At 40.0% G+C, this 25,711-nt stretch overlaps 1 protein-coding gene across 6 annotated transcripts in view; it reads right to left on the bottom strand.

The window, feature by feature from the left end:
• The window catches only part of PIP5K1B (phosphatidylinositol-4-phosphate 5-kinase type 1 beta), a 101,310-nt gene extending 75,860 nt beyond the window's left edge, over positions 1–25,450 (bottom strand). For 3 of the 6 annotated variants that reach the window (XM_054054806.1, XM_054054813.1, XM_054054809.1), the window contains exons 1-2: positions 24,047–24,114; positions 22,572–22,790 (exon numbers count right to left, since the gene is read on the bottom strand). The gene's annotated coding sequence lies outside the window, so the exon portion shown is untranslated. Of the gene's footprint in view, positions 1–22,571; positions 22,791–24,046; positions 24,115–24,766; positions 24,977–25,002; positions 25,279–25,401 lie in introns of those variants that run through there. The other 3 variants (XM_054054811.1, XM_054054807.1, XM_054054812.1) reach the window with 3 other exon arrangements.
• Between the last annotated feature and the right edge of the window lie 261 nt (positions 25,451–25,711).

Genomic DNA, 25,711 nt, shown 5'->3' on the forward strand with positions numbered 1-25,711 from the left:
TGCATGTCTCTGACAAAGGGTAGGCTCCCAATAAAGTAACACTAGGGACAGGAGATGGGTAACAGCAGAGGAAAACTTTTAATCTCAAAAATAATGAAGGCATTCAATGAAAGACTGGGCTATAAAGATCTTATGTTTCGCTTCTTAGATACCACATCCTACTTTACGACAGAGGCATTCACTGCCAGATTTCCTCATTATACAGTGATGTGTGAAGGAGAAAAACTTCTGAACCAAAAATGCACTACAGCGGAATAAATTCATCAATACATGCCCATTAATGAAAAACTACTTTCTAAGAAGTTCTCTTGTGATGTCCTCCCACTCCCAAGTGCCCTAAAACAATTCACAGTGTACTTGGAGCTACAAGAGAGTAGCTCCACGACCAAAAAACCACTAATAAAGCTAACTTCCCTTCTTTCTGGGGATAATCAAGACTGGACCTCACACCTTAGGCAGTGAATAAACTTATCTCACAGATGACATTTATAAAGTCTCCTTCCCATCTGGATTCTCCAACATTTAAGGTGATACATAGTCAGCACTGGTTTTCCCAATTAGATATCATCTCATAATTTCTATTTTTCCCTGAAACTTGCTGTTACTCTGGACCACTGCCTAATTTAGTTTACAAATCTAGGTCAACCAAAACCGACAACAGCTTTCCCCTCCCCTATCCAGAAGAATTTGAACAGTAGGATTGTTTATAAGATTATTTGCAAAGGAAGAGGCTCGGAACACTCAAAACATTCTCACACACACACAAATTGCATACATACATCTTGTTTCCATAAGAAATCAAGTTCAAAATATCTGCATAATTCCAGGTGTCCCTGGGAAGAGGAATTGAATAGGGACCTCAGAGGTTTTATATATAACAGTATTTTCAGAACACTCAGGAGGTAGCTGAATCGTTAACACCGGGTGAAGAGTGTGCCCTAAATTGCTACAACTTTTACATTTAGTACATTTTTAGCTTCTCTACAGAGCTTTAAAACAATGCTGACTATATTTTCCATGATTTAATTGCGTTCACTCTGAGGTGATCAAACAATGTGAAGTGGTGCTTAAGAACCTGCAAACATTGCTAGGAGCGTGCCAATATGCAGATGTAAAGTAGTGAAAGGAAGCATTATTTGGTGCAGTGCGAAGGGTAAAAAAAGAGGCAACACAAGAAACATCCTACGGCTTTCTTAACAGCCATCATACTTGTCTTTTCCTCACATCTTTTAATGACACTGAACATTCTTTGTACATCAAGTGTCTGGACAGTTATATATTACTCCCCAAGCAAAAACTGAGGTAATGTATGTGGCCGCTCAGTTATAAGAACATACACATACAGTTGAGTTCAGCTATGGGGTTCCCCCCAGCTTCCTTTTCTTTTTTCTTTCCCCCCCCTTTTTTAATTTTTTTTGAATAATATCCCAGATACCAGCGTGTGGAATGGATTAATTTCTTTATAGCAGAAGTTCTGTAGTCATCTAAGAGCACGCATACCTGTATGTCCCCATATCTAAAGCATTCAGGCAGTAAAAGCTAGTATATATTTTTAAACCAACACACCCTGAGAATGAAGTCAATGTTTACATATTGTAAAGCAATGGATAGTCATTACAAATTCTGGAAAAGCTTCAAATCTAAAAAACTTTTCCCTCCATGAGTTTGCAAATTCAGAATGTCAATCTGGAAGTCTTTAATCTACCTGATTCCTATAATTCCTGTTGGCCTGTATAACCTCTACTGTCAACTTCTGCAACTTCCGCTCTTTCCAGAAGCAATGAAGGATCTCTCCCTTCCTTCCAGACACCAACTGAAAAAGCAGACTTACTGCATCATAGATACCATTGATTTATCTTGTTTTAAAAAAAAATAATCTCTTTTCTGTCTACCCAACAGAAAAAAAAAGAAACAATATATTGCATGGATTGTAAAGGCAAGGGGGGAAGGAGTGAAGACAAAAATAATGGTTTGGTCTGTCACCTTTGCAAGTTCTTCCCATTCTCAATTGGTTATGGAGGTTTCAAGAATGACTGGAAGTCAAATCTTCTGGGTGAAATTTGTGATAGTACTGTAACTGACGCTGCATTAGAGAACACTGAAAGATGCTGGTCTCACTAACTAATGCTAGGACAAACAATTTCAGAGTGAACAGCTGCACTGAGCTGCAAAAAGCAGATCAGAAACTGGACTGCTTATTAAGCCCAGGGGAAAAAAAAAAAGAATTATTCCCAAGACAATATTGCTCATGTTGCCCAGTTTCAAGCCCAATGACCCTATAGATCTAATTACTTTTTTAATTTTGCCTTGAAAATGAGGAATAAACTGGAACTACAAGGAGTATGCAGTGTGACTAAATTCACATCTAAAGTAAAATGGAAACAAAATATCTTTTTCTTACAGTCTTCATGAAAACATCAGGGCAGCACAAAGGCTACAGAGAAATCTGCAAGCAAAAAAGGGTCACAAAGCTGACACTTAAGACTGTTCACCTAGTCTAAATAATCTCAGCTGTTCATACCACCTTTATTTACCTAGCTTAATAACTCACACTAGTTTTAGTGCCCATTCATATATTTTAGGCTTTCAGTATCTAAGATTCCAATCAAACAAGATTCCAATCAAACAAGATTCCAATTGTTTGATTTCTACAATGACTCCCTATTTCCAGGAACATGGTACAGTATTTCAATTTTTTGTTCACAAAGTGGTAATAGGAGTGCCAACTTTTTATATTTTTCAGGCTGAATTTGAAAAGTAATTGGCCAGTGTTATTTACATTATAATCTGTATATGTTTATATTGTAATGTTTTGATTTACTGCAAGAAATGTTAGATAATCTATCCTTCTCTTTTAGCTTTCAGAAAGCAAAAACAAACAAAAAGTTATAACTGCAGCAAATCTCACCTCCATCAAAGTTTACAAATACTTAGAATATAGTTGGATTACCTAGGATATATTAGAGCTTACAGGAGTCCTGCCCTCTTCCATTCAAGGTGGTGCTTCTAGTGCAGTAACATGTTCTCTGAGGTGAAACAGACTACTCTACAAGTGTAATATCCATAGTCACAGAAATAGCCACAACAATAGCACAAGTTATAGCTGCATATTTTATTTTCTGTAACAAATAACATTTTGTTTTGATAATAATCTGCTGCCGATTTTCAGATGGGAACTTGCTTACAACAATGGAAACAAACACGCAAATGTACTAAAGGAATTAAAGTTTAGAAGTCCTTGGAAACTTAGCATACTGTGCTCCTCCAACAAAGCACATCACTTTCAGTTTGTAACTTCTGTATTTTTTTAATTTTACATCTCTCAGGTAACTTGAAAGCCTTCTAAGAAGCGAAGGTCTGGGGCTTTTTTTTCCTTCCCTCCATGAATTTCCAAATTCAGAGATTCATTCTGAGAATCTTAAATCTATCTTTCTCCTCTACTGCCTACCAGCCCACTTAACCTCTATGTCAACTACTATGTCTTCTGCTCTTCCCAGAAATACTAAAGAGCCTCTTACGTCTTTTCAAACACCAACTGTAAAAGCAAAGCAAACTTTCTACTGCATAGTAGATGGCATTCATATATTAAGAAATCACTGCTCCCAGACCAGCAATCAGAAAGAACAAACATTTGATCCCTGCCATAAGTGACGTCACGTTGCGTGTTTTGTAGAAAGTGCTAACAGGCCCTCCTTTTACAAAGTGAAATGGCTTCATTAATTTCTCATTAGTTTGTAACAGACTGAAAGCACATGAAGTAGAAAAGCATATTTGTACATAATTGAAGAAGAATTCCTAATTCCTGCTCGTTTTCATAACTGAGACCTCATGCACCAACAACAGTAGCTTTTAGAAGACTAGAAAACTTTCTATAACAAGAATTATTTATTTCTATAAAAAGTATTACCATAGTGAAGGGCACAGGTAGAAGCCATTGCAGAGTCCAGAATTACTGCTCTTAACCATTACTTTGGCAACGGTCCTGATGTTACCAACACATAACAGACATTGCACTTTGAGATAACACCACCACAGAATGCATGCTGTCCAACAAAACTCTCCAGCATGCTGGAACAAATGGTTATCTAAGATAGCAAAAAGCACAATCAGAGAGAAAATTCTTCTATATTTGCCTTTGACAATACAAAAAAAGAATAACAGGGATGACATGAGTGTCATGATTTTTGGAAGGAAAGTGAGGCAACCTCAACAAAAGGTCAAACATACTATATTTTTCTTCACCAAATCAAAACTACTATGCAAACATAACTTTACAACATAAGCACATAACAAAGAAAGAAAATAGAAATTATTCACTTAGAAGGAAATGCCAAAACAGACTGATGAGTGGAAAACACACAGATTGGTCTATCAATACAGGCAGTCCAGATCCCTCTGTAGTGCCTTCCCTTCCTTAGGTAGATCAATACTCTTGCACAATTTGGTGTCATCTGCAAACTTACTGAGGATGCACTTGATTCCCTCATCCAGATCATTAATAAAGATATTAAACAAAACTGGCCCCAACACAAAGACCTGGGGAACACCACTTGTGACCAGATGCCAACTGGATTTAACTGCATTCACCACAATCCTTTGGATCCAGCCAGCCAGCGAGCCAGTTTTTCACCCAGCAAAGTGTATGCTCATCGAAGCCATGATCTTCTACAGGAGACTGTAAACAGTGGCAAAGGCTTTACTGAAGTCTAGGTAGACAAGACCCACAGGCTTTCCTCCCTCCACTAAGCAGGTCACCTTGTCATAGAAGGACATCGGCTTAGTCAAGTTGGACCTGCCTTTCATGGACCAGTGCTGACTGAGCCTGATGTCCTGGTTACCCTGTAAGTCCTGCATAATGGCACTCAAGATGATCAGCTCCAGGTCAGGCAGACAAGCCTGTAGTTCCCCAGATCTTCCTTCTGGCCCTTCTTGTAGATGGGCATCACATTTGCTAAACTCCAGTCAACTGGGACCTCCCTGGTTAGTCAGGACTGAGTGTCCCTTGGTGAGCACTTCTGCCAGTTCCTTCAGTACTTTTCAGTGGATCCCATCCATTCCCATGGACTTGTGTGTACCTAAGTAGTGTAACAGATCACTTACCATCTCCTCTTGGATTACGTGGACTTTCTGTTCCCAGTGCCTGACATCCAGCTCAGGGTACTGGGTGCCCTGTTACAGACTGAGGTGAAGAAGGCATTGAGTACATCAGCCTTTCCCTCATCCTTTGTCACTATGTTCCCTCCTGCATCCAATAAAGGACTGAGATTCTCCTTAACCCTCCTTTTGCTGCTGATATATTTATAGAAACATTTTTTATCATCCCTTACTGCTTTAGCCAGATTAAGTTCTAGCTGGGCCCTTCTAATTTTCTTCCATCACCACCTCACATCATCTTTATAGTCCTCCCAGCTTCCATGCCCCTTCTTCCAAAGGTCATAAACTCTCCTTTTTTTTTTCCCCCGAGTTTCAGACAAAGCTCTCTCTTCAGACAGGCCAGTCTTCTTCCCTGCCAGCTTGTCTTCAGTGCATGGGGATGCCCTGCCCTTACTCCTTTAGGCTTTTCTTCTTTAAGGACATCCTGCCTTCCTGGACTCCTTCACCTTTCATGACTCTATTGACCAGGCCCCTAAACAGGCCAAAGAGCATCCTCTGGAAGTCGAAGGTGGCAGTTCAGCCTGATTCAGTGGTCTGTAACAGACTCCCACCATGATTATCTGTCTTGTTGGTCTCCTCTCCGATTCCTACCCATAAACACTCAGTCCTACCATCACCATCATTCAGCTGCAGACAATTTAGACACTCCCTGACACACAGAGCCTCTCCTTTCTTGCCTATCCCTTCCAAAGAGTTTGCAGCCATCCACTGCAGGATTCTAGTTGTGGAAGTCATCCCACCATTTTTCCATGACGGGAACCATATCATAGTTTTTGTGCTGTACAATGGCTCCCAGCTCCTCCTGTTTATTGTCCACGCTGCATGTATTGGTGTAGAGGCACTTCAGCCGGACTGTCAGCAAGGTCGCCTTCTTAGAAGAGCAGCACTGAATTCCTTTGAGGTGTTTCACTGGTGTTTCTCTCTTGTCTCCTGTTGCCTCAAGACTCCCTGGTTCCATACAACTTCAACTGTGCTTCAGCGTACCCAGTACATCTCAGAGACACAGGCTGAGGGCCCTTGCTAATCACACCTCATGCCTCTAACCTTGGAGCGTCGTCCTTTAGCTTGTCCAAGGGAAGCATGATGTTACCCTTCCCCCACTTCAAGTCTAGTTTAAAGCTCTGTCAATGAGCCCTGCAAGTTTGTGAGCAAAGACTTTCCTCCTCTTTGAGGAAGGTGAATACCAGACACCAGCAAGTCTGCTGTTGTGTAGGCCATCCCATTATCGAAAAAGCTGAATAGCGGAACAGACTACCTTGGAGGATGTAATAGGTAATATCGAAGATCTTTTAACATATTAGACAACTGTTTTATATGTAGTTGTGGTACTGTCTTGAAGGAAGGGGAAGGTCTGGATACCCTGTCATGATTCCTACTGGTTTCCACAGTATCCTCATGTAGCACTGAGGCTGTATATTTGCAATAATTTCAGCTGATCCAAGCTGTTGCTGCTATGGTCCTGCCTTCCACATTCACAAGCTTCCTTATTATGGTGTCAGTGCTCCTCAGGCCCCAGAAGAACTCATAGACAATTAAACTAACAAAAAAACTAACCTACCAAAGAAAAATAATCAAAATGGGACTCCTTACAATGGCAAGCACAACTTTTAGAGAGACTGTCCCAAGATCAAGAAGAAACTTGAAAGAGGATGAAGAAGGTGATGTAACATGTCAGACCTTTGGCTCATATTGAATGAAAGATCAATTGTCTCATTTGTTTCAATCGCTCACATACTTCCACCTAACCTCAGAGCTGCACGTCCATTGTGACAATACCAGGAACAAGACAGAGACAGATGGAAAGAAGCGTTAGCAGCAGTGCCCAATGGGACAGGCAACACTAGAACTAAGCTAAAAATTAGCTTGGAGGACAGCTAAGGTTAGGCACCCAACTGTATATTTAAACAGCAACTTGTTTTTCAGGTGCCTAGCTTTTATGAAAAATAAGGTCACACAAGAACGGACATAGAAAGCCAATGTAAGCACCAAATTTGAAAGATATGTCTAAATTCAGATGACAGACACTTTAAGCTACTTTACTGAATAATAAAATCTATTGTGACTAAAAAAACTCACATGACTTTCTTCAGGAAAATTAAAACTGCCATTAGAAGTAGTTCTCTGACCCATCCAACTTAATCTTAGCTGGAATTTAACAGAAAACTCACTTTACTCTTGAAAATTATTTTTAAAAACCCTCTTGTACCATTATCAGCTTAGAACAACTCCTACTTACCCAAAATTCTTTTGGTCAGATTAAGAGCTCTCCGTTTCCTATACAGAAGTATATATAAAAGCAAAAGTTCATCATAGACCTTTTCCAAACCACTTGCAAAGCTATGGAAAGGAACACAATCATCACATTTTATTAAATACCCTATAAAGCCCAAAAGATGAAGTCTTCTTGGTTTAAACAAGCATTCTAACATGCTTCTTTTTAAACTACAGAGAAAGGTTTAAGGGAGAAAAAAAATAAATTCAGAAGCTGCATCAGACTACAGTAATTTAAAACCCAAGAGTGATATAATAAAATAAAATTCTGAAACCAATTAAGGAAAGAACTGCTCAGCATGTAAGGAAATAGCTGCTATTTGTCATAGCAGTTGCCAAACTGAGACAGCAGTTTTATAGACACTAAAGAATGGCGCCACTAAGTACACCAAAATAACTGCTTTTTTTTTTATAAATTATGCCATTCTCTGAGCACGTGGCTGTTTAAATGTAAAGGTAACTACTGCCTTTGTAAAGAACTGTATACTTTTATTCTCCACGTCAGATCTCAATGGGCAGACCAGATTGAGTAACCAACTACTTTTTTGCCTGACTGCATGCTGAATTTGGCACTTACCTGAAATTATGAATATACTTCTAGTGTACTTTAACAAACAAAACCACATTAGTGTACATACATATCCTGCTGACATTAAAGAACGTGAGGTATATTTTGGGAAGTAATATGTACAGCTGCTTTATGTTATGAAACCTAGCCACAGAATTTTTAAATGGTGATATAAATGTTTTCAAACAAACATTTTAAAGTAGTGATTTACAGCTGAATGATAAGTGAAGTCTTTCACTTCCCAAAGCAAATTGAAAAAACTGTCTTTGAATATTTTTGGCAGCAAGAGAGTAAAATGAAGTAATTTCTAAATACTTCTGCCAGCTCTGAAACACTACATTACTTTTAGATGTGGTTTGTACCCTACATTAATTGCACTGATACAAACATTCCTATTTGAAAAAATCTAAGTTCATTAACAATATATAAGTGTAACCACAGTCTTCCTCCCCAGGAATTTCTCTGCAAAAGGCTGTTTAGCATTTTGCTTTTTCCTTTGGTTGTTTTTCATTGTTGTTGTTTGTTTGGGTTCTTTAAATATCTAGCTGGAGATATGATAAAATTAAAAATATTAAGCTATCACTAGAAGCAAAGTTAATTTGTGTTATAGGACTTAAAACAAAACGGAGACAGTTCTCCACCAGCAACAACAGCAAGCATTGGGTGAGCACTTTGTAACAGAACCATATACAGCCTTACACCACTGAATTTTAAAGAGAACAGATGAGAACCTGTCACCTCTTCCAAGGAAAGGTATATTTAGTTTTACCACAAAGCAAAGAGGTCTCTTACTTCTTGAGAGGCCCAAATAAGGATCTCCTTTCTTCACAGAGAAGCCCTCAGAAACACTATCCACATCTCTCAATGCATCATTATAAGCAGGGTAGAAGCATCATTATGGCTAGGTTAAAAAAGGCATACAGTATTATCTGCAAGTCAGTCAGCTGATGACCCATGCTACAGTTTTCAAAAGGTAAAAATACAGCTTTTAGCATTTAGAAAGAAAAAAAACTAATCACACGTTTTTGCCTAATGCATAACAGTTTATGAATCACTAACTCGAAAGAGAACAAAATTCCAAACCAAAATATAGTCACTGGCTATGAACGCTACACAGTTTTCATAAACTAAAGTGAAAAAAAATCAATTAAATCAATAGGAACAGAGTGTTCTTATCATTTAAAATATACAATGTGATACTTCACTTTCTGATACGCCTTACCTGGTATTAATCAGCTGGAGTGGCTGATTAAATAGATGAAATACTTTTTTCAACCTACGATTGTATCAGTTACTGGTTTGTTTTTTTTTTTAGTTTGAGGTGACATAAATCAGTATGCAGAATAGCACAAATGTTTAAATATATGTATTAGCAGATTGCCTTTGAATAGCTGCTGTTAGCACTACACACACACTATCCCCTGAACCTCTCAGTTTTTATGTCATGTTCCCAAGAATAAGAAGCCTGATGATTACCTAGCTAAGATAAAAAGGATAGTCAATATTTTTGACTGGCAAGCTATGCTTTCACTTCATAGCAAATAAACAGACTGATCTTCAGTTTTGCCTGCACTATGATAACATTATGAAAGGCACTGTACTGCAGTCCTGCAGAAGTTATCAAGGACCAGTAAATAAAGGGTAAGAAAGTGAGTGAGACAGAGAAGAGTCAGCGAGAGTACCCTTTGTGTTTACCACTCTTCATTATTCCAGCAGCAAGTATGGCCACAGGACATACAAAAATGGCCCCATCATTGCACAAGCAGATGAAGCAGAAGGTCATTAAAATGGTGATGGTGATGCAAATTATTTTCTTGCAGAGCACTGTAACATCCAAAAGCTTGTAATAGAAGGCCGTTAGTTTAAGCAGCTCATTAGGAGATCAGCTAAAAATCTTTTCTGAAGTGCTCTGGCTGGTGTGTGTGCATGTGTGTGTGAGCAAGTCAGTGTAGGCACACACAGGAGCAATAGAGAGGAAGGGCAGACACTGTAAGATGCCTCACAAGGACAGACTTGAAGTGCTAATAGCCAAGACTACTGAACCTGTCTATCTAGGTATCTTCTGATGTTAAAAAAAGCTGCTGTTAACTAGCAGTGACTATACTGGTCCAGCATTAAAGCCAGAAAAACTGGAAACTACCCGTATCTTCCTTTAAAGCAAATGGCTTTCAGCAGAAATCACTGGTTTGGAGACAAGGGTCTAAAGCCTGTATTTTTGCGCAAGAGGATGAAGGAGTTGCTAGAGTAATGCTTAGTGAGGCCATGACAGAGAAAGACACACAGCCTTAATCCAGAAGCCGACAGCAAACCACTCTTCTGTCACAGGAGTAAAGCATTTCCTAATTTTCTTTCAGCTGGCAGTTGAGTATCACTGCCTTAAAGACACTTTATTTTTTGCAGCCTTTTCTGCTGCAATTTCTTTAATTAAGGAAAAAAGATAAACAAATCAGCATATATGTGTATCCTCTAGCTACTGCACAGTTTGATGGATCTCCATGAGAAATACATCAAATGCAGTAATATTTGAAGATGGATCAATCTAAACTATTACCTGTACGCATAATTTTGGCTAAAACAAAAGCAGCCATACAAAGAATTCTGGTACAAGGAAATCAGAACAAAAGGACATAACATTTTAGTTCTATGGCTTAATAAACAGATGAAATCTTTACAAAAGCAAACAAATATACTGAAGAATTCAGCAAGATGTAAAACACTACTTCTATTTTTTGTAGTACATGCTGTCAATACTGGGAACATCCTGCATGGTTGTTTCAAATATATTGATCTTTAGTAGGAGATGCTAGTAAAGCAATATTTGAAAACCTTCCCAAGCAACTAAGATTGCATTACTGTCCACATTTTTGCTTACTCTTCAAACAGTGCATTACCACACATACAGACAGGATTGGAAGTCTAGGTGCCCAGTATTCTGTAGCAGAAAGTAACATTCGCATGCAGAAAAGCATCTTTGCTTGCACGTTCTCTGTGTGGGATAAGTTGATAGTTACAAAAGGTACCTTGGAGCTAAAGGAAGCAGACAAAGGAGCAACATGTGAACTTGTATTTATTTTGCAGAAGTCTTGTGTTATAGTCTTCTCGCAAACTGAACAAAGACATGCTTCAGCTCCTTTCCAGCATGTTACCAGGGGCCAATATTAGCTTCACAGGGATGAGAGGCACAATCACAATTAACCAGAAAAGGCTCACATGAGTGAAGTTGCTTCTGCAACGTGGTTTTTGACAATAGCGAGCCTTTAGCGCAGACATCTCGGCCTCATTCATCCCTTGTTTTACTCAACAAGCAGCATTCAGATGTGAACTCCAGTATGGCAGTTTATAACCACAGGGGCAGTCCACATCTTGTATTTTTCTGCAGACCTTAGTCACACAGTTTCTTGCAAAGCCTGAACATGAAGGACTGCACTCAATGTGCAGTGCCTGAGGCTTCTTTTACTTGTCGCACAGAAGAGGGGACACCATGCAGAAGCCTGAATTTTTCTCACAGTGCCTCATCCTGGACACAATAACATAATTCCTCACTACAAATACATAATTCATCAGGCATATTCCTTCATGTGCTCACTGAAATTGTTAAAAGCTGATTTTTCAGAGTGCTATTTCCTATTCAATATCTAGACTATCTTGTCATTTCAACTGACCCATACTTCTGCTAGATAATTTCTGGCTTAATCCCCAAGTTCCACCACTGAACTATACGAATGCTCTTAGAATAATTTGAAACACATTTGTTTATCCTATTTTGCAGCTCATTGTAATTCTTACCAGGAAAACATATATTAGATAATAAGGAAAAAAAATACAGCACGATTTTCTCCTCCACTCCCAAAACTGTGTCGAATGAAATTCATTAATATTTTAGAACACGAAGATAGTCCATAAATACATTTTGAGTAGGCTTTTTGCAGAATGTGCTATCTCCTCAGTGTTAAAACTGAGATATGAGTCTAAGAACTGCCTTTAGAGCTCATTCAATCAACGTCATTTTGACTATATTCCACAGCTATGTGAAATCCTGTAAGAACAAGCATCACCACTACATTCTTACATTCTATCACGGCATGCTTTTCCCAGTATAGTTTCCTTCTGTCACCTGGCACCATGCATCAGTATTTCTATAGGCCTGTAATATTTTCCAAAATGCAATGATAATGCCAAGACTGTCTAAGTGAATGACAAACAGCTCACATCCACAAATTTATAAAACTATCTCATCCCAAAAAGTATATTATGCGAATCTCCAGAGACTAAGGAATATATGAAGCAAAAACACTAGACAGGAGGGATATGTTCATTACTCCAATTGATCACCTTGTTAGATAAAGAACAAGTAGGAGACTTAAATATACATCCTGCTACAGTGCAGAGGAGCCAGAGAAAAAATTTGTGGACCTGCAGGAGACTAGAAAATGTAATCTCCTTTTGTTTATTTAAATTCTTGTTTAGCCAAGGTTGCTGTTGATTACCAGCATTCTTACACCATATTGCTGCACTAAAAAAAAAAAAAAAATCCTTGTCAATAGAAGGTACATAAGCTGCAGTTCCAATGACATTTTACAGACAACATCCAAATCAATCAAATTCTGGCTGAGCAGGAATGGGAATTTCTCTTCTCAGTGAAGCCCAGATACCTAGGGATACAGTTTGCCCTGTTCTCGGATTTTTAAAGAAGACCTGAGTAATCATCTTTGGTGCCAACTCGGCAGAACGCAACATAATGGAGATAAAACAATTTTGCACAGACCATTCCCAGGCTACCTAAAGCAATATTTCTTTCAAGTTGGTTTTTGCTACTGTTGTCATCCACCTTTGCTATCTGCTGTCAGCATGACAAAGTTAAAACTGGAACAAATGCTATTATTTTTCTCCCTCTGCAATTAATTGCATGCATCTGAAATGATAGTTCACAGTCTAAGGGTTTAGTTCACCAAAATATTTGCTTTAGCTGCAAAGAGCCCTATTCTCTTGAAGAAAATGTAAACGAACAGATGGAAGGACCAGGACTGACCTTACAACTTCCAAGCATCACTGCTGTCTTTGCTAATTACTGAGTGAATGCCAGGTTTGATTCTCAGTTACATGCATACAGTGGCACGAGTCCACAAAATACGTATGGCAGAGTAGAATATATTCCAATACTTTACAGGCACTAATAAAATGTCACCTAATAGAATGGATGGCATGAATTACATTATCAAGGTCCATGAAATACCATAGATGTTTCACAGTGTCAAATCTGACTGTGTGCAGAGTAGTTTGTTAAGAGACCTTACAGCATACGCAGGTTCACAGTCTGCCTTTGTTTACTATATTTACAGGCAGGTAACAGGTCGAGCACATAGCTCTACTGCGATGCAGTGACAAACCAAAGGAAACACAAAAGGTGGACAGCAGCCCTCATCGTAAGAGGTAACACTTCCCTGTACTCAGTAAACTGTATTTTTTTTCAGTTAGCCCTGAAAGGTATAGCTCTTAGAACTTTTTTATTTAGTCCTTAACAGTCCTCACATGCAGGTCTGAACCTCTTCATCCCTTACTTCTGCCTGAAGAAACTGCAGGGACTCAACAGCAGTCATGGGTGTGAGCCTTGACTTTTTCCTCATGTCCCAGGTTTTAAGTGACAGCTTGTTGAAGAGTACAGAGTTAAACATGACAACCTTAGTGCAGGATTTTAATAATAAGTAAAAACTTATTTAGCCTAGGTTTTATATACTGAACTTCACGAAATGTTTTTAACTTCAGTGCCTTACACAGCAAATGGACAAAACTAGAACAGAGGTTACAAGTATCAGCTGCAGCTTGCTAAACTACTCATTTCCACATACCAGCTAGCTTGAATTCTTCAATAAAATGCAAAGTTGAATCAGATGTGCTCCATAAAATTTGTTCTAACTTTACATTTAATTGGAATGATGAAGACACAGTATCCAGCAAACCTCATAGAGGTTACAATAACACCAAAGAATTTTATTTCCCTCTCCTTCCAACTTTGGGGCTGCTCCTGCCAATCCCACCCTCCAGTATATTACTGACATATTACCATTCTCACTTTGTAGAAACATACTATATAGTATTTCTCAGAGCCTGCAAAGTACTTTCTTACCTCTCTAGATGATATTTAGAGAGCAAAAAAATCACAGAATCAATGTTTATACTGAATATCTCTGAGGTCCCACAGAAAGACTCTGACACTTCACCTCCCAGTGCCAACAGCTGCTTCTTGTTTCAATTAGCAGAAGTAACACCAAAACACAGAAGTCAAAAATTGTTTGCTCTCAACCTTCTCAGCCCCAGCTTGAAATATTGCTGCCTTGAAATGAAACAATACCCACTGTTTCAAATGTATTCTGCACAAAAACATAAGATAATCAATACTCAACAGGCACTGCAAGCAAACAAAGTATTTAATATGGTAGATATTGCAACAAAGTTTTAACCCAATCAGTTGCTAAATTCTAGTCAGAGGTTCATCCATAGTATCTCTAGAGATTTTTGCAAATAGAAAAACTATGGCTCATTTTCCACTCTGCCTACTTATCTACCCCTCAAACTACTTCATAAAAACTTACATATTTCCTCCCAGCAACGGGGAAAGCCCCTTGAGTTTTCCAAAGGGCTATGATATGCTTGATGCTACTGTTTCCCACTGACCTCTAAGACCTCTCTGATCAGAAAATCAGCCTGGCACAGTGATGTAATCATATATACGTAAGATTCAGCCCAAATAAAAGCTATGACAATGCTACACATGGAGAAGGTTTTGAAGAGATTTTATCATAACTGCTGTGGTGTATGTTTCCAAAAAAACACTCCAGCATTTCGGCACTCGCCTAAGGGCAAGAAGCAAAAAACAAATACATCAATGTACAGATCTCCCTTTTAACAGGCAAATGTACAATCAAAATTAGATTATGACCAGGCAATATATGTTATTATTTAAAATAATGAAGTGAAGTTGCTAAGCTTCCGATATAAATTAGTATAGATATACTTTTTTATTACTACAATTCTCACTAAATTAACTTAACAAAAACCCACATGTTCACTAGCCATTTCTTCTTCAAACAGAACTTTTAACTTCACATACACAATCTGATGTGAGAAGAATGAAACATGCAAAGCTATACCTTTTCGGTATAATATCACATCCTGACCAAAGAAATCAGGCAGTTATTCAAACACAGGTGACTTCACAATCCATTTATAGGGTAAACATAGAGCCAAACCAGCCAATGATTATGTTCATGCATTAGTTCCTTATGGTAATACATTATATGCACTCCAGATGCACATTTCCTCACTATCAGTCATCTGCATTAATACCACACTGATGCCTCCCCTCTGCCAGCTGTGTTCTGGGGCACATATGCCCAGACCATTAAGCCACAATTTAGGGCATTGTCAAAGTTGTGATTGGAATCACTACCAGTAAGGGCCAGAGAAGTCTTTGTCCACATGAAAGAAAGTATGGAAAAGCTGTGACCAGGTAGATGCCCCACTTCAATCTTTGCATAAGGGCACACATCTACTCCTAGCAAGGGCTTCTCTTGCTCACCCAACAAACGCTCAGACTCAGATCTCACTAATTCAGCTTCTGCGTGTTTCAGGGGGAGAGGCTGGGGATGAGAAGTCTGTGCAGCAAACTAACATTGGGAACATGAACAGCAGGAACACACAAAAGAATGTCAATAAGATTTCAGCTTTCTGTGGTTGCAGATCACCCGTTCATACCAAAGTTAGAATGATGATTCAAGTGGTGAGATGCAAAGAGGAATTCTGAATGACACGTAGTCTCATTCACGTGTCTGCAACGTGTATGTACAAACTGGGAGGAGCCAAGGTGAGTGCTAAAGGTAACTGCACTTAGTAATTGTGCAGATGGTCATGGCTGCTTACTAGTTAATGATTGATCTCCACGTAAGGTCAAACAGCTGTTAAAAAAAATATCGTTCTTCCATCACAGGTAAGTAAATTCAAACACCAAAAATACGAGCTAGGATACTTCATGACACACAACTGTTCTGGGGCTACACCTCAACCACAGTTTGATTACGAATGCCCTTAAACTACAGTGATCTTTCCTGATCAGGTTCAAAGACAAGTTCTGTGGCCCACAACTACTTTAGGGATTCTTACATAACTTTTCCTCTGGAGAAACTAAGGTGAAGAGGGCACTGCTTTCTGACAGTCAGCTTGACATGTCAATCTTCAGATGCATTTTCCATCCCGTAGAGTTTCTGTCACCTCTGCGACATAAAGCACATGAAGCAGAAAGAAGTAGGGTAGGTTCAAATATTGAAGACTTGTCAAAATAAACTCAGAGGTCAGTAAAATGCAAGTCATGCTCCTGTTGGGTTTTAGTACAATGACGTTCAGATTCCAAAGAAATCCAGCTAATTCTGGAAACCGGAGACCCCAGAGACAGGACAGAACATAGCTCTTTTTTTTTTTTTTTTTCCTTGTCTAAATGACAGTTCTAACTATTCATACAGTAAGAAAATACTGATAATGTACATTGGTGAAAGACAGAGATAACAATTGTCTTTCTTGGTGTTGCAAGGTACATTCACCTTACAACACAATCAGCCTCCCCCCACAGAAAGCACTGTATCTTTTAAAATGAAAAGCGAGACAAGTGCATTACAGTCACGCCTTTACAACCAAGCTTGTAAGAAAAAGAGTACTAATTAGTAGTGCAATAATTAGTTTAATGACTTACTGGATTGCTGTTAGAAAGCGGAAGCTAATTGATCAGTTCAGCTGCTAACAGAAAGCAATAATCCCAATTTGTGAACCAGTAACTCTGAAGAGTGGTTTGAAATGTCCTTATTTTATACTGAAGCCTTGTATGCTTGCTCTTGGCTAATTACAATGCAACAGGAAGATCTGTGCTCACAGAACAATAACACAGTCTGCTGAGGTACAGACACACAAATGAGGGAAACGTTGTCTTGTTGCAGGCTGCATAGGCTGTAGGTGACTCAAGGTATTAATTCACTGCTCAAAACCCCTGAGTTTGCTACTCCGCTACAAACAGCTAGTCAAATCACAGGGGCAGCCCTAGGTGTGCTCTGCCTGCCTGCAGCAACACTTCAGATTCCAGTGTAAGCACATGACAAAAGTCACACCTAGGTATACACCAACACACAACACCGACATGTGCATGATGATGACCTAAAGAAAGAAACATCTAGCATGATGATGACCTAAAGAAAGAGAAGCAACCTTGTAAAGCCTAAACAAAGGCAAGACACAGGCTTACAAGACATCCAGTCTGGCTAGGCACAGCTATGTTTTTTGGCTATTTCACATGAGAATACCAGAGTTTACTGAATCTGCTGTGTAACATAAGCAGAAAATTAACATAATTCTCCACACACAGATCAAAACTAGTTGCCCAGGTTCTACATAATTTCAGACAGATAGCTTTGGCCTGAGCAAAGATGACAGTTTACAGTACTCCAAGACTTCATTAAACTTTTGAAGGCTAATAAGTAGGATGTGCCTCCTCCTGCTGGAGTTTCTTTTTCCAAACACTGAAGCCTAAGGCTTTGAAGAAAACGTATTTAATAGTACATTTCAGATGTGAAGAGGTACATGAACCATCTTAGCCTGAATATTTACAGTTACAAGCTACTCGTTCTTTTAGTCTCTGTTCTGAAAAAATGTATTAAAAAAAATCAAACAAGTAAAATATTAACTTAACAGTGAACATTTTAGGAGGTATTCCTACATAAATGAAACAAAAGCAATTTGTTGTTCATACTGCCATTTAAGAGGTCCTTCCAAATTACCATGGACTATTTTGTTGAAAAGGTCTGAAACCCTTCCTTTTCAGAATCAGTACCAATAAAACGTCTCCTAAATTCATCATTTAATCTAGTTACAACAGAATGTGAAAAGCTATCTTAAAATTACATAGCCATTTCTTTTTTAAGTACTTTTAATAGTTCATATTTGAATTCCATTATTTGCACACCAAGGATTAATATGCCACGTGTGCCTTTTTGCCTAGAAATACGACTGTCAAGGAGGCAGTTTGACAATGTCATCTACGCTTTCTGCACATGCTAAGAATCACCATATCAACACCACTGACAATTACGAGTAGTCCCAGCAGCACCACATCTCTGATGGCAGCACCTCCACACATTCTAGCAGAAGTGTCATAACTAGAGAAACAGCAATGATCAAAGACCATGATTCCCACTCACCTACATTCCCAACAGTTTCAAACTATTAACTAGTGTAAAGATCAGCAAACTCCCAAAGCAAAATAAGGTTCCAATTCAGACTTCTATTGCTACTCAGGAATAAATAACATTCTTTCTAACTTGCAATAGTTTAGTGTCCTGCTATAGTAGCCACGAACAGCTGGCAAAAGATTTACAGTGTAAAGAAAACCCAATAACATGAAATGTGCAACTACCGTTACTTAACGAGATGACTTGTTATATCATCATGTTTGTATTAAAAACAAAACCAGAAGCTGTGGACTCCCATGAAAAGGTCTTCTGTTTCCTAGCCAAAAACCTCTTCATAATACTTCCTTTGTTTCAGTGCTGAACAAAGTGACTGAACTTGGTGGGACTCCTCTTCCCCCTCCCAGAATTTTCCACTACCACCCTGATGTGGATGTTTATTTTCCTTTAAGTGCAAGCTTAAGTGGAGAATAAAGGACTGAAGTACCAGCCCCTCAAAGACATCTGCATGCCTGCCTTCATGCACCGTGATATATCTCACGTGATTGTCCATGCCGACTTCTGCATCACCCAAAATCAAGAAAGGACACCAGTTTTGGCAGGATGGGGGTACTAATGTTTCACTTAAGTGTGCTCCTCCGTACAAGGTAAGACACACACGTCTTTTTCTTTCCAGACTATTTATCCAGAGCTCTGAGAGGTCCTACACAAGGTCATTCAGAGCCACAGAAACACCGCTTTATCTCTCTGCAGCGTGGCGACCAGGAGCTGGGTGGGCAATCTCCACACCACACAAATCAGGACCACCCCTTCTGCTCTCTGGACAGACTCACATAAAACATATCACAAAGAAAAACAGGAGATTCTAACCAGCACTCGCAGGTGTGCATCTGTTCACTGTGCTTTGCACTATGAAGATGGTAAAGGTGCACTAATCTGTATCTTGACTCATAAGCCAAAAGACTACGCTGCATGGCAACCTCTCCATGAGCCAAGAAAGTAAATTTTTATCTCTCCCTCCTCAGATAAACCTCTCCCAGCCAGTAGACACACTGGAGAAAAAAGGCTGAACAAGAGCATTTATTGCCTTAGCAATTTTACTTTTATAATTATGCATATAAAAATACTTGTATATTAAAAGAAATCAATATACAAGCCCTCTCAAATTTGTAAGACATTACAACAAGAGAAGTGTGCACTAAAGATAAAGGTCCAACACATCTGTCACATCCCTTACTAGGGTTCTGAAAGTCAGACATGACACTGAAGTAACTTTAAGTGATCACCTTAAGTAATAAGGTGATTCACCAAACCTAACTCAGATAGCATCAATGAAAATAAAGTTCAGTGTTCTTACCTGAGATAGTTTTGGTTCTTTTCCAGATATTACAAAAAAAAAAAAACCTACAAAAAACCAACTGTCCTACTGTTATCAATGACTGGCAGACAAGCCAACCACATACCACTGCACATGCACACCCTCCTACTGAGAAGGAAGCACCAAATAGCCAGGTAGTGCTAACCGCCACGCTGTAAACCTGGGCACGGTTTCATACAAACATTACGTTACTCTCAGGCAAAAACCCTAGGCTCGTGACACTAAAACTGAGACTGTAACTAGGTACAAAGGGAAAGAACATCTGCAAAATCTTTCAAGGCAGAAAATTATCTTAGCAGTATCCAGGAAACAACAAAATCTTTCCAGTTAGTTCAAACATCCTCTGAAGATTTTCATATATATACAGCTGTAACAGGACGACCACGAATTTCTAAACTCTTATTAATAATCCTATAACTTTACAGTTAGGGTTAGGGAAGGTATGTAACCATGAAGACTGCCATCTGATCCAAAAGAAATATTTTCATTAATCTTCTAATTGGAGATAGGCCCCAGTGGTGGCTGCAATGGGTTTTTACATTACCGAAATGAAAACTTGGCTGCTCCACGTTTCTCTGGGTCTGCAGTGCTTAGGATGGTTTACCAACAACTAAGTTTGCTGGGGAAAAAAAATGCAAGCAAAGAAAACACACTTCCGAAATCCTGTAAACCATTAGATTACAAAATTTCCTTCAAATCACTCAGAGACCAGCAGAAACCTTTAGTAAGATAAAAAAATAAAAGTAAGACCATTTGACACACAACCTGTGACCCTACTGTTGCCTCAATAACCATCAGTAATAAGCAAACCATGGTTTAAGTCATGCTATCTCAAGCAGTTAAACTTCTTCATGAACTGAAAAAACGAACCTTACATTTGGGGAAGAAACAACAGTTTGCAACAAATGCAAGAGGGAATGCTTACCGGCTCTCATGGTCTTGTGGCTAACGGCAGGAGACTTCACAAGAGTTTATGTAGGTAAATGGCAGTGCCATTCCAGCACTAGAAACCTTTCTACCAGGAAACATGACACTCGTCAGCAAGAACTACAAATCAACACCGGACAGAGCTCAGCACAGGCTACCAGCCCCAGTAGACATGGGGCTCAGATCACTTTGCCATCCTTGGTACCCCCTGCTCTTCCAGTCATTGCTACTGGGACTAGCTATGCCGAAACCTTGAGAGGGACAGGCACACCCCTGCTACAATTAAGCTACCATTTAGCTGAATTTGTGTATCTTCCTGCATTTAGCTGACTCATATTGGTACCAAGGCCAATAACTTTTCATGAAAACAAACCCAGCAGGAGAAAAAAAACCCACTTTCCTAGATAGAGAGGGATGGGAAGTTCTGTGTACAAAACAGCCCAAGGAGAACTCTGCCAACTCACCCTTCTTTGCAGGCACAGGTTTGCCCACGGGCTTTGCTATGTTCTAGCCTGCGGCAACAAGATAAAAAGCCCTAATGGGCACAGAAAGTGAGATTTAGACTGTGATTCAGACTGGGGACACGGCGGGGACAAACAACTGTAGCAAGCAAGCAGCAAGTTTCTCTCTTGACTAGATTACAGGAATGCTGAAAGCCAGCTCACATACTATTTTCTCAAGTGCAAAAAAGCCAACAGGTCTCCACTAATTCTACTTCTGCCTCTCTGCTGCTGTTCACACACTTCCACAGCACAAGCCCACAAATGGTCATGCCACTGAATTGCACCAGTTAATAAGTCAGTTGAAAAACAGCTGCCCTCTACACCAATTTCTTTTTTTCTTGTAAAGTTATTTTTAACAGTTTTTCTTTTTTTTTATTTTTAACATTTTAATCAGTTCAGTGGTCTGATATTATCACAAAGCCTCACCAACCGTGGTACACCCATATTTAAAAGGAATGGCAAACTGCCTTAACAGTTTTATTTTTAAGTCAGTTTTGGTGCTAAAGGCAACATTCCATTAAAATGCCCTGCTCGTCAAGCTATACACTTAAATGCTCGCAGTTCCTTCAGTTCAAATGGCATGGCTATGTTTCTGGAGTTGTGAACAAGATTTAGTAACTGCATATGCAAATTACAGAAACATTTCTACTATTGAACAGTATTCAGCTTTTAAGTATCTGTGTAACCAAACCATCTTTGTATTTGTGTCCCTTATTATTCTGATCATAAATTAGCCTTAGTCGAAGGACACTAAGACAGACTTTCCAATTTGGATCTTCATGGCCAGAAAACTGCAACTCAGTAAGTTTGTACAGAGACAAAAATGAGCCAAGAAGAGTCCAATTCCAGATCCCTGGTAATTTTTTCATAGGATGAGTTTTATTTATGATTCACAGCAAACTGGTCTCCACTAAGACAGGATAAAAACCATCTTACTAACATATGGGCCATGACCTGCAAACAGGCACTTCTTACACAGAACTGGTTGAATCTTTCAGCCTCAGTGTCTCAGCTCCAAGTTGTGTTCCCTGGCCTCAAAGAGACATTTTAAAAGGTGTATAACTACCTATAGAATTTGAAATACTGCAGTAACAAGGGTCACAAAGAACAAAGGTCATCAAATACCGGGGTCTGACCGGGTGGTATGCAGTCGCACAAGACAAGAATCTCAAGCTAAAAGAGCTGACAACAAAAACAAGCATGGTTAATAAAATAGCCATCATCCAGGACGTGTCTACTACGTAGAGAGAAGCATTCTGTGACTATGCATGTATACAGCTGAACAGAAAATTCTACAACTAACTTACTTCCTGGATACGATGCTGACCATAGCCATGACATACTGAAGAAACTAATGCCAGCTCACCACTACTTTCGGGTTTTAAAAATCTCGTATTTCAAAATACAAAACACAGGCATATCAGGACAACTGTGAAAATACACAAGGCATTTGCAACACCTGCAACTTCCCCCTACTTTGCTGAACACAAAAAAAAAGCTGTTTTTTCAATAAGGAGAAAATAACAGTGAAATGGTAGATATTGTACCTCGCAACAGGCTGATATGATTTTCTAGTTCACAACTGGAGATTGAAGGATGGGAGACAGAAGATGAGATTTCCAGCTCACTGAGGTAGGACTTGAAGTTTCTTCCTCACACAGAAGGAGAAAAAGCTCTTTCTGGACTGTACAAATGTGAAGAATAAGACAAGATGCACGACCTCATAACTATAGCAGGAATCTGCGATGGCAAATCAGACATTTGATCTATTTAAGGAAAATAAAATTCAGAATATCAGTGGTGTAAGCCCGCAATAAGCAGGTACAATACAAAATGGATTCAAACACAAATTATTATTATCAGATGAAGAACAGTCTGAGCTGTACCTAACAGTGGATGGCATGGAAGGCATGAGGACCCTCTTCCCAGTCCCTGTCTAGCACTCTCATTACGACCCAAATTAGAAAAGCATTTCATTGCATTTAACATGTGCAGGGTTTTCTGTTCAGTTCTAAGCATTACAGGGTTTGAACATCACAACACATACCAAACAGCTCATCTATATGCTTCTATGTGCACATTTTATTTCCCCTGATTAGTGAGGGTTGCTTTTTAGCCTCCACAATATATAAATTTCACCTACAGCACCACATAATTACCAGCAATAACCAAAATAACTACATTGCAACAGCAACATATACATTCTGGAATCACTGTGTAAGATAAATGCTTAGGCAGGCTCTCAGCAACTGTCAGCACAGCACCATATCCTGCAGGGCGCTGAAAACTGCACTGAAGCTGTGCCAGCTCTTATCTCCCCTTAAAACCAAATGGGAGATGGGGAAAGAAGGGGAGGCAGCACCTTAAGAACAGCTGCCCAGGTTCTAACGAAAGGCTTTTGCCATCTTCTATCCTAAAGCAGCCAAGAACTTCAACACAATTAAGGTGCCTTCATTACACAGACCATAAACACATAGAGTAAATGCTGCACATGTGGTTCTTCAAGATTTGGTAAGCACGTTTTCAATACTGTACGGACCACATTACGTGAGCCACAGAACTTATTTATAGTTTCTAGCCCTTTCTGATGATGTCAAAAGTAAACCAAGAAATCCCTCAGCTACTTAGAGGCTAGATAAGAAATAAAACTGGAAAAAAAAATCAACACCGCTCCACAAACATACACTATTACAGAAAACCACGTAAGCATATGCTTATTTTTAGGCATGCGTTTCAATTCTCCTGATATCAAAAAGACCTAAATACATAACTAAAGATTATAAAGAGCCTTAAAGTAGCACCAACTTAACTCAGTGAAAGAAGCCATTCCTGCTGTTTTTAACGGTTTAAGGATCAATTCCTAAACTTGTAACATCATTTTCCACTCCCTATTTTGTCTACCCGGGGGAAAGGAGGAACCCAGTAAAATAAAAAGAGTGAAGAGGACCATTTTTACAATAACTTTTTTTAGTTTTCCTTATATATTAATTATATATTAATATATTATTTACCAGAAACTGACCTTTAAAAACATAACAGATTTAAGTATTTGTGCTCACTTTTTGGTTTTGTGAATCGATTTTGAGATGGCTACAAGACAAAAAAAAGCACATTAAGGATGGGAGAAAGTACGTGGATTGAGGAAGTAATGATTACGAATTAAGAAGATTAAGAATTATTTATGTTTTTTAGGTTCTGGAAGAGTCAGAGTAACAACTAGAACAGGCATTCCCCAGACTATATATACTTTGCTTTGAAGATCAAAGCATTTTGAGAGACCATTTAATGAATTTTATTAAAAAGCAGCTCTACCACAACAAACCATGGGATAAACATCCTATAAACTGACACTGAAAAACAAAAACTCAGCGGGTGCTACAACATGCATTCATTAACTCCCAAACTGCCAATGGTCCTTACGTTAGGTGCACCTAAAGAAAAGTTTCTGTAGTTTTAATTTTGATCTGAGCGCTCCTCCAGCTTACATTATCCAAATGATCGCTCAAAACATTTACATAAATACATAATTCTCTAACAAAACAGAGTTCCTTCTCCATAAGCAATACCCTCTCAGAAGCAACATGAAACGAGTATATTTACATTTCCTTTGGAAGAGCCAACATAACAACCGCAGAAAGTTGTCCTAAAGCCACGGCACGTACCCTACCTCCGTTTTAGAGCGTTAAAAAGAAAAGGAGGGACACCCCCTCCACCCACCACACTTCAAACTCGGATCACCTACGCGGTGTAGTGCAAATATCTCTCCTTTTGGAAAGCCAAGAGGCGAGTTTATAGTTTAAGAAGCATCCTGATGTCGGGCGGTACTCGGCAAAACCAGCATCCCCTGGAGGGGAGCGCCCGGGTCCCTCGGGATGCGCTGCGCTCCGGGACGCGCTCCCACCTCGGGCCGCAGCGGGGCTTAAGTCCTGCCTGGCACAGCCTCGGGCACACAGCAACCCCCCCTTACAGGTCCCTTACGCGTTGTTCCGTTGTTTTGGTCTCAAAATTCTACCATGCCACAACCAACAGGCTCAGAAGTCCGTAGGAACCGCAGGAAAACAAACCAACCAACCAACCCAAACTGCCCAGAAACGAGAACCGCCCCCTCTCAGCCCTCCGGGCGGCAGCCGGCGCGGCCTGGGGCGCAGGCAGAGCGCCCCCACACCGGGGCACGGCGACAAGGACCGGGACTCCGCGCCTGCCCCAGCCCCGCGCGGGGGGGGACGGCGCTGAGCGCACCCAAACAACCCCAGGGAAACCCAATCAGCCCTCCCCGCACCGCCCCCCGCCTTGCATCCACACCGCCCCCCCACCGGGGGACAAACAGCAGCGCCAACACGCAGGGGTACAGCCCCCAGCCCCCGGCGCTCCCCTCACCTCCAGCGCCGGAGCGCGGCGGCGCGGCCACCCCCGGCCCCGCCCTGCGACCGCCCCGCCGGGGCCGGAGCCGGAACGGCGGCGAATGAACTCGCTGGGGCTCGTTTCGCGAGTTCCACACACCGAGCATCCTTCGCGAAGCCCGGGCGACGCGAGAAGCGATCGCCGTCCGGCCTGTGCAGCGAGGCGAGGGCCGGTTCCAGGGTGTGTGCCCCGCTTACACCCGCGGGTATAAGTTTTCCCAGAAATCTTATGTATATTCTGTGACTTTCCGGGGTCTGATCTTAATGTTATCATGAAGGTGACAACA

This window comes from Cuculus canorus, chromosome Z, assembly GCF_017976375.1.
Source record: "Cuculus canorus isolate bCucCan1 chromosome Z, bCucCan1.pri, whole genome shotgun sequence".
Classification (NCBI taxonomy): domain Eukaryota; kingdom Metazoa; phylum Chordata; class Aves; order Cuculiformes; family Cuculidae; genus Cuculus; species Cuculus canorus.